We start from the raw sequence: 8,741 nt of genomic DNA, 5'->3' as shown, positions 1-8,741 counted from the left end.
AATTACTTCTCCAGTGACTTTGCACTCTAAGCTGCTTTTTCTTTCCAGAAACTTTATTTTGATGTAAATGTTGTAAACAGGGGACTGGTTCGTTCAGCTGCTGAACACATAAAGCTCATCCAAAGAACCAGATCAAGCGTGCAGTTGGCTTGAACAGCCTGACAGTTGAGTGGGGAAGTCTGCATGGGTAGTGAGGGAAGAGACAGCTTTAAGGGTTTCATTGGAAGGAAAAGGGCAAAACAGCAACAAAAAAAAAAAGGGATCTGGGCGTAAAACAGCCATTGTTGGAGGCGGAACAAAATGGCTGCTAAGTGCTGAAGCAAACAGAGAACTCAGACCTTTAGAAAAACGGTTCGATATTTAAAGCGTTTTCTTTGCAATCAGGTGAACCCATTTGGATTTCTTTTCAGGAGTTGTATGCTGTTCCCCAAAATGACTACCAGGGGATAATTACAGCACTTTCCACAAACGAAGCACAGCCACGGAGCAGCAGCAGAGCTGTCGATAGCGCAGCAGTGGTGCAGAGGCTTTGTTTGGTGCACAGCATCGAGCCTCCCCACGCAGCAACGCCTGGCACTGCACGTGGTGAGTGATGGGGATGCTCAGACCTTGGCTGAGAGCAGCTGTTGTATGCAAGGGTTTGAGCTTGGATCTAAAAGGATCCTCAAAATCCCCAAAAGATCCTCTAAAAAGAGGGGGAAAGAGCAAACAAATGAGCAGGTGAACCGTCACACCGTGCCACATCCCAGACCAAATCTGGGTGAAGCCCAAAGCCATGGGAGCACTGAGCTCTGAGCCCTCACCTCTGGGGAAGGAGAAGCAAATGGTTAATGCTGGAAAGTGAAAAACAAACTGCTTCTGCTTTTATCTAATCTTAGCTGGACACAGCAGATTATGCAGAACACCAAGAGAAGGAGCGCAAGCAAGACGGGTTGGTGCTTGAAGTTATCCACATTATCTTGAGAACAGATCAGGCCTACTGCCCCTTTGAAGTGCTGTTACTGTTTTTAAGCATGGGGTTGGTACACAGCTTTTTGGGTGACTCCATCAGTAATTTATGCTAATAGATTTCTGTGCTCATGCTTTGTGCCCATCTCCAGCTCCACCTCAGCAACGGCTGCAGAGCAGCAGTGCACGCAGATGTGCACATGCACCAAGCACTGCTGTGCCATGGCTGCACCCCAACGTGCACCCAGGCTGTACCACGTGTCTTTCCTGCAGCCCAGCATGGCATAGGCAATGGGAAAAAACATGTTTTTCTTCTTAACATGTCAGCATCTTCCCATTGAAGAGCAACAGGGCTGAAGAGTGAGGTTCTGCTCCGTGCAGCCCATGGCAGCTGCTGTCACTGTGTCTCACAGCCTCGTGTGACACCAGCGCTGTCTTTTATTGACACACAGAAGAGCTCCCTATAAAATGCATGTGTTAAAGTTATGGTGATGAAAGGAGAACATTTCAGCAAAAGCTTCTTGTGAAATACAGCAGTGTAGCACAACCCAAGGGCAAAATATGCAAGAGTGTACCCACGGGTACCCATGCAGGAATGGCTGGGGTTGGCTGTGGAGCACCGGGGGTTGTTTGGGCAGGAGCTCACCTGTTTACCTGAACTACTCAGCCCGTGATGTATGCAGACCTATCCAGCTTTGGGCCCTGCAATATTTGCAGGGTGATCCTGCAGTTATGCTGCAGCTCTGCTAACACAGCATAAAGCAGCACCACCAAACAACGTGGGGGCTGCACCCATGCAGAGCTCCCAGTGCGTGCAGACCCCCAGCCCTGCTCCAACCACCCATCCCACACACAGACTGCACCAGCGATGGGTTAACTTCAGGCTGCAGAACTGCTGCAGGCTTCACTTCCCCAAAGGAACACCTCCAGACAGAGGGAAGGGATCACAGCACTCCGTGAGCACTGCCCTGCTTTTAAGTGAAGCACTAAAATATAAAGCGAACCGCTTTAATGTCGAGTAATGTGAAACAAATCCCCACGGAATATCTCACCCGTGAAGGGTGATTACATCTCCTTCCCGTGTAAGGAGGACCTTAAATAATAGCAGGTCTTACAGCTTTGGGGGTGGGAGAACGGGCACATCACCTTCATGGCCAAAGGGCTGTGTGATGGAGGGGCAGGGAGCGAATGGGGCAGGTTAGAAGATGGCATGGGAAAGGCATCAGAAAGCTGGGAAGGAGGAGATGTGATTACTGAGGACGGGAATGGGGTGAGGGTTGAGCATGGAGTTCTGTCCCCAGACTCTGCTCACACCAAGAAGCACGGAGCAGGGCCAGTGAGTGAGGGGAGCAGAAATGAGTGGGGCTGGGGAGACCCAACCGAGTGGTACCCAACCTCTGCCATTCCTATCGAGCTCTGTACCTGTACACTTAGGAGTTACACTCCAGAGAAGATGGGGAGCATCCTGTTCTGAAGGAGTTTGTGCCCGTTGTCATAAACTTTCCCATGTTTATGCTCTCCCGCCTCCTCTGTAATAACAGAAGTGTAGGGGAAAGAAAAACGCATTCATAAAACCAGAATTCAAATCAAATCTCCAATTCTACTGGAATTAACTCAAAAGGAAAAGAGAATCAATTGCAGCCCACTCCCCGCTCTTTAAGGCAGCCTCATATTGTTTCCAACGAAACAGGAATCAATAAGAAATGCTTCTTGTGTTTTTGTTTTTTAAGCTCAATACCAGCCATGCAATTTGGTTGACAATTATGAATGATCTGTTATGTCATTCAGCCCTTTTGCTGCTGCCCAGCTTGCCAAAGCCTGCAATCATGTATTATTGCTTGTGGGGACATCTTTAAATATTGGTTTGCTTTCCACTTTTCTACAATAATCACTCAGAAATGAACCGAATTTGCTGATCAATCCCATTGACTTGAAAGCAGAGGCTATTAATGCCTTCAGCTTGATGCTGGTTCCAAACTCCTCTATCCATGAGTTATGAGACCCATTGACTGAGCACACACAACTCCCCGTGCTGCTTTTTTTTCCTTCTTCTTCTCCTTGATAAAACAAAGATCTTTTGAGAGCTGCATTCCCCCCCAGGAGGTGCAGCTTGGTTTTAAAAACCAGCACGAGACGATAATGCCATTTCATCACAATAACCTCCTTGGCGGGTAAAAGTGACAAAGCTATTTTTGAAGTGCTTCATTAAAGATGATTTCATCTTCTTTCCAAGTCACGCATCCTTCTCATTCATCTCCTGCTTGCCTTTTGCTGCTGAGTAGTGTGCAGTGGAGCTGGCAGGGAGCTGGGATCGGCCCCATGCAGCCTCATCCCTCCTCCAGCCACACTCAAGGGCTTCTCTGCTACTCCCGTGTCAAGAGAATGGCTGGAATGTGATGATGCCCCAACAACGCTGTCCTCAGTGTGAACCATCCCCTCCTGCTTATGGTCAGGAGGATGAGGAGGGCAAGAGAGAGGAGAGCATGACCTAGAAGCCTGGAAATACATATATTTCAAGGGGGAATGGCTTTAAACTGAGAGAAGGGAGGTTTAGGTTGGATATTTGGAAGAAGTTTATCATACAGAGGGTGGTGAGGCACTGGAACAGGTTGCCCAAGGAGGCTGTAGATGCCCCATCCCTGCAGGCATTCAAGGCCAGGCTGGATGTGGCTCTGGGCAGCCTGGGCTGCTGGTTGGAGACCTGCACACAGCAGGGGGTTGGAACTGGATGAGCATTGTGCTTCTTTGTGACCCAGGCCATTCTATGATACGATGATTCCATGATATTATTTCTATTTCTTACTCTTACGAGAGAATTGCATTGGAACAGAAGCACACCTGCAACAGCAGCGCAGAGCTGTGGGATGGGTTCACCCGGTGGGACACAGGAACTGCCACAGTGCTCCTTCAAACCTGCTAAATATCTCATAAATCTCAAATTAACGGGGAAGAAATGGGACTACATCTCATTTGGAAACCACGTTGGCTTGGTACGATTCTGCAAATCATTTAAGCACGCTCTTATCTCAAAGCTAATGAATCAGCTTACTGAAATCAAACAATACTTAAAGGCCTTTGAAGATGCAATGCGAAGCACTCAGCTTCTGGTGGGGAGGTGGGAGGATGGGTCCAGCAGTGCTCGCAGGGATGGGATGGAAGCTGTGGGCACACTGCAGCCAGCATGCACCCCATGCTGCTCCAAATGTCCCAAAGCTTTGCATTCATCTCCGAATTGCAGGCATAGCCATTCTACAAGAGGTTTAAGTGATCGTTTTGTCTCATTTAGGTGAGGAAAAAAATAACTTTTTAATTTTGTCACTTCGCTGATGATAAATAATCAACAAAGCCAGGGAACCCTTGTGCTTGGAGCACATCTAACACTGGGCACCATCCCCTTCGGTGGAAGATACTCCTGAAAATGTCCTATTGATCCTGAGAGCAGAGCCATTCATTCTCCCCTGAAGGCCGTGCCGGAGCCGATCAGTTTGCTGACAAATGGAAAACTCAGCACTGATCAGCAGCAAGGAGAGGTGAGACTGAACCCATCGCCATGCCAGCACCAGCCAACAGCCCGTCCAGGGTACAGAGCCAAGAGAAGAGTTGGGAAAACGGGTTGTGTTGGCCTGGAGTGGTGGGAACTGAACCACTGGTCTGTGCTATCAAACACAGCAAAGCTGAGAGCCTCAGCGTTCCTCCTCAGTGATGGTTTGTGATTTGGAGCATGTGATGTGGGCTGCAGGAGGAGGAAGGAGAGCAAAAAAAAAGCCCCGAAGCCATTTTCACTTGTTCTCCTTTTGGCTGCTGCTGCACCCTTGGGATCACCCTTCTCTTGGAGCGCGGTGGTTTGGAGGAGAAAGAGGGTGACACGCTCTCAGGAGGTTATTTACAAGGGCTCTTGTGTTGGAGATCAATGTGCAGAGCCGGCTGAAGAACGATTTCAATTTTGCCCTTAAAACTTGGATCAAACACTGCTGACAATGCAAACGTCCCTGCCATCCAGAGATTAAACCTGTTCTGCTGTTTTTAATAGGGGGCTGAGCACGCTGCCTGCCAGCGGGTGCTCACGCTGCACCGTTTGTCTGAAAGCAAGCTCAGAGCATGCTGCAGAAATAACCCATGTGTGCCTGCACTCTGCTTGGGATGCTCCTGGGGCTGCAGCATGGACCCAACAGAAGGGATATCCCACAAACTGGGTGCAAAGTGAGGGTTCCTCGAGGCAAACTACCTGGGTTTACCTCTGGATTGCTTCGTGCTCTTCCCACGACCTTCAGCAGCTCCTGATGATTGAGGACACGATGGCAGCATGAGGACACGAGCAGTACGGTGCAGTGCTGGAGTCTATAAGAGGTCTGTATTCACACATCCAAAGCAATTTGCAGCGAGAGGCACCCCAGGCATCTCCTGGGACGCGGCTGTCTGGCTGAGGCTGATCACCCTTGACTTCACCTACAGCTGTTTGCTCCTTCAGCCAGAAATTAATCCCACAACCTCCCTACCCCGGAGCCTCTCTTGTGAGAAGTGCACGTCCAGCAGGAGCTGCAGGCAACCACTGAAATGAGCTGCAGGTCCGACCCAGTGGGAGCAGCACCTGGTTCTGTCGCATCCACTTTCCCAGCAGCATCGTGCAGAGCCACGCAGAGCACCAGCAGAAATCCCAGAGATGCAGTGACCTCAGAACCCACTTCTGCTGTGTGTTTGTGAGGAGCCCAACACAAGCATCTCCTTGCCTGGGGATGGCTGTGGCTCCAGGCTGTTCTCTGCAGCATCTCCCAGCTGCAAATGAGCACAAGCCAAGGTCAAAGCCTTCTCCTCCTGAAAAGCAAAGGTGTTCCTGCTGTCATCGTGTGCCTCAAGGAGGGATTGCAATCCTCCAGTAGAAACAAACAACAACAGGTTTTCTGTTAGCTGTAAACAGATATTAAGGGATAGTGGATTAAGCCCTGGCCTGAGCTGTGGAGCCATCCTGCAGTATCCCCAGCCTCTGTACAGGGCACACAGAACCACCCACTGCAGGCTGCACACCCCAGCAGCAGCTCCTCTGTCTGTGGGACTTTCCCCAAAGGCTCTGGCGACTCGTTAGTTGCCTTCAACTAACGAGTAATAGCAGCAAACAATGAGACGAGTTTTGGCTTTTTTTTCTAGATCAGCACCATTCCAAAAACCTCTTCCGAATTACCTCTAAGAGCAGATGGCAGTGCCTTATTCTGAGTTACTCATCACAACAGTACATTAATTCATTATTAATAAGAACAGTGTTTGTTCTATTCACAACGCTTTGAGGGGGTGCAGAGCTTTATGTCCAGGATCTCAGCTCTCCTTTCCTACCTGCAGGAGAACACCGACAGGCTCACCCAAGCATTTCACCTTCCCAGGGCTTTCAAGCTTGAGAAGGAACTGTGTTTCCCCTTTTGGCAGTTGTCTCTTTGCATGAATTAATGATCCCCAGAGACACGATGCTGTTCACATTGCTTGAGCACGGCGTCAAGGCGTTTTGCTGCAAGGTTCCTGTAGGATCCTTTGCTGCAAATACAAAAGGGACAGATTGCATTTGCTGCTTCTCAGACCCAGCAGCATTTCAGCTGCTGATATGGGGCTGTTTGCTCCCTTGTCCCACCACAGCTGCAGAGCACAGCTGGTGCCACACACCAGGTTTTGCTCAGAGGGGTGTCCCTTCATCCTCACTTTGAAACCCAGCACCAAGAGATGGCCCATGCCAAAGAAACCCTCTCCCCAAGTCGAGAAACTAAAATTACAACAGCGAATTACATTCCCACTGCCCTGATCCCTCACACATGGCAGTGAGCTCTTCCAGCAGCACTCAGACTGCTGCAGCACCAGGCTGTGACCGTGGCACAGCACTGCTGTCATCACTGCTCACTTTATAACGAGAGGCCACGGGCACACAGAGCTCCAAAGACCCCAAATCCACACACACACACCCCCCTCAGTGCACCTCTCCCTGCCCCCTGCCTGGGGTTTCCCCCATTGCAGTGCCCATTGCTCAGCCCCATCCCCTTGCATTCCCACCACCCTCAGATAAACCCTGCCCTGCCCAAACGTGACAGTGCTGCACAGAAATTGGGACTGCATTCCGGGAAGGATGCACATCCCCTTCCTAGCAGAGCACAAAAGCACCTGACATCCCTGATGCTCCTCAACACATTATGCAGACAAACACTAACCAATGGATTTCATGCAATTTCAGACATAATTTGTTAAAAGCCACTCAATCCCATGTGATTTCGGCCTTAATTCTTAAGAGCAAGGGCTCAGTGCAGGCAGCAGCCACCCCACACCATGGGAAGGGGTTGAGCCAAGAATGGCAGCACCCCGTGTGCCTCTGGGATGAGAGAAGTGGATTTTAACCCCCCAAAATGGTGCAGAACACCCGATTTTGGCCGCATGCTGTTCCCCCTCCCCCCAGCGAATGCTTATAACACAAAACCACAGTTATGCAGATTTATGCACTGTCTTCTTTTACACTTGAAAAAAAGCCAACACAAAGTACTTCTTTATATATGACATTCTGCTTTAAATATCTGATGTTTACTGGACGCTGTTCTATTTTTTCCTTATGCTTGGAAAAAAACAAAAAACAACAAAAGCTCCCCATAGAAAATCATGAAAATTTGCTCTAAAGAGAGGCTCGTTGTTTTCCAGTCAGGTTTCCACAATGCAAATTGTGCTCCCACCATGAAGGGGAACCGGTGCACAGCAGACACAGTGCAGCACAGCTCTGCACCCCCTGCCTCAAACACAGCCAGCAATAGAAGGGATGGGGCAGCTGAGAAGGGGAAGCAAGGGGCTGGGGTCAGGTTGGACTTAATGATCCTAAAGGTCTTAATGAGACTCTGCTATGACTTAACGAAGCAAACAGGGTCACATAGTTCATCACATAGATGCAGGCAGCTTCCTACATTGCACTCCCAACTCGTGACTGCTGCACCATTCCCTTCTAATGGGATAAACCTTGGGTTGCCCAAGGAGGTTGTGGATGTCCCAGCCCTGGAGGCATTCAAAGCCAGGCTGGATGTGGTTCTGGACAGCCTGGTCTGCTGGTTGGCAACCATGCACATAGCAGAAGGTTGAAGCGAGACGGTCATTGTGATCCTTTTCAACCCAGGCCATTCTATGATTCTGTGAAAATGGGATGTAACTCACTGCTTGCTAAGCTGGGAAGTGCCACAGCCAACCCTGTGCCCAGGTGCTGAGCCGTGTTTGGAACAGCCCTTCTTTCCTCGCCTTTTGCATGCAGGGTGAGAGGAAGCTTTCTGTGACTCATCCCAACCCTCGACGTGGGCAATTGGACACATGGGGGGTAACTGCCCAGGCCCATTTTGGGGCTGACAGACAGAAAAGAACGCTGCTGGGGGATTTATCAGAAAGCTAGGAGTGTGCCGATGGGTTTTTTTTTTTTGTAAACTGGTTCCATGGAAAGATAATTGCAAGCAGAGTCTAATTCTGCAGCCTCTAATTTTCTTGTCTGACTAAGCAGGCATAATTTACACCCATCAGTTGCAAATGGCTTCTCCCACCAATCCTAAAGATGGGGGGGGGGGGGGGGGTTGATTTCCTACCTCTGCAGAAAGAGGATGAAACTCCTGGCTCCTGGCACAGCCCTGCATTCCCACCCGGCCTCAGCCACACCATCGTGCAGCCCAGGAAAAGCAGCACCTGATGGAGCAGCTCCTGGCTGCCCCTGCTTCTTCGGAGCCGCAGGGCATCCTCAGGAGATGCACCGTGGAAACAAGGCTCCCTCTCTGCCCCCTGTTATTCTAAGTGTCCATCACAGA

This window comes from Lagopus leucura, unplaced genomic scaffold, assembly GCF_019238085.1.
Source record: "Lagopus leucura isolate 7727_CA_CO unplaced genomic scaffold, USGS_WTPT01 Super-Scaffold_100048, whole genome shotgun sequence".
Lineage (NCBI taxonomy): Eukaryota > Metazoa > Chordata > Aves > Galliformes > Phasianidae > Lagopus > Lagopus leucura.
This window is presented reverse-complemented; position numbering follows the sequence as displayed.